The 1,478-nt window shown below is 55.6% G+C and overlaps 1 protein-coding gene across 1 annotated transcript in view; it reads left to right on the top strand.

Moving 5' to 3' along the window:
- The window catches only part of CALU (calumenin), a gene marked incomplete at its 5' end in the record, with an annotated part of 7,600 nt that overhangs the window by 1,145 nt on the left and 4,977 nt on the right, over window positions 1–1,478 (top strand). The window lies entirely within an intron of this gene.

The following is a 1,478-nucleotide window of genomic DNA, read 5'->3' as shown; positions in this document are numbered from 1 at the left end:
TAGGGTGATGGTGGGGTGGAGGCAGATCGGGATGGGGTTGTGGCCCCATGGTCAGTGGGGTGAAGGTGGATCAGGATGGGGTTGTGCAAGAAGCAGATCTTGGGGTCTGGATTAAGGGGGCCCGGAGGAGGGCCATGGTTGGGAGTGTGGTGCAGCGGTGGCCGGCGTTTGGCTGACCCCAAGATGGGTTTGTCCCCTGGGGTAAGCACAGGAATGTGATGTAGGGCATGGCCCTGAGATAAGAGAGGCCAGAGAGCTGGATAACTGTTCCCAAGATCTCACACTTTAAAACCTCCAAATGGACCCCCTGGTGGCATTCACAAAGAGAAAYCCAAGGAAAAGAACCCAAAACGCATGGAAATCCCCCAAAGAGGATGTTTGCACCCCACCCCTCTGCAGCCAATCTGGGTATCATTGACATCCCTGGTGACAAACACAGCTCTGAATCCAAGTGATTTTGGGATTAATGGCCCATGGGGATGGGGGTTTCTGGCCCCTTACAATCCCTGGCTTATGGGGGCATTTGGGACCTGCCCRTGGAGCTGACTCACCTGCAGCTGTGGAACCCCTCCACGTCCACTGCATCCCTAAACCCACAAAAACCATTGACAGAGATTTTAATCGCTTTCCCTTGTCCTGGGAGCAGTGTTAGGCCCCAGAACTTGGAGATTTTGGGGTATGTGCTGGGCCAGCAGTGTGACAGGGCTTCAGACGTCCCTGGAAGTGTGGGAAGCAGCAGCTCTTTTGGGGTTAAAACCTTAAACCCTCRAGCCCTGTGCCAGCTCTGGCCTGCAGCACTGTAGACTGGCCCAGCTGGAGGAGCTGCAGCTCTGGAGTGTCAAATCCACTCTAATTTCCTAAATATTGCCAAAAATAGTCAAACTGCTCTGCGGGATGTGCAGAGGGGGAGCCGCTGCGCTGGAGGCTCCTCTGTCTCCCTTGGGATCGGGGAGGATCTGTGCTGGTGCTGTGGCCGAGGAAATTCCCTTGACCCTGGACTGGGGCAGCACTTCCCAAAACTCCCTTTTCCTTGGATTTCTGGGGGCTGGGCTAAATCCAGTCTGGAAAGGGGAAGAGATGTCCTGGGAAGGGTTTGAGCGCCATTTGAGGAGTCCGGGGTGGGATTTAGGACCTGCAGGTGTTGGGAAAAATCAGAACATTCATGAAGAAAAGCCTTAATGAGGAAAAACCTTAATGAGAAAGCCCTGAATTAATGGCACCCCCTCAATGAGCTTAAGGAGACATTCCTTGCTGCAGTGAGAGCAGTGAGTGGGGAGTGCCCAGCCCCGGCACGGCCGATCCCGAGCTGGAGCAGYGCTGGAGGCCGAGTGCCCTTGGCAGCCCCGATGGAGCCTCTGCTCGTGCTGCTCCCACATACTTGAACCCTTACGGAGTGCCGGGAGGATCCTGCCTCACTGGCTCCGGCTCCTCTGGGCAGGAATTGCTTTTCCACAGCTCCTTGCTGCTGAACTGTTGCC

This window comes from Malurus melanocephalus, unplaced genomic scaffold, assembly GCF_030028575.1.
Source record: "Malurus melanocephalus ecotype Western Australia unplaced genomic scaffold, MMel_1.1 scaffold_2006, whole genome shotgun sequence".
Taxonomy (NCBI): domain Eukaryota; kingdom Metazoa; phylum Chordata; class Aves; order Passeriformes; family Maluridae; genus Malurus; species Malurus melanocephalus.
Note: the sequence above shows the minus strand (reverse complement) of the source record. Positions and strands in the feature narration are given on the sequence as shown.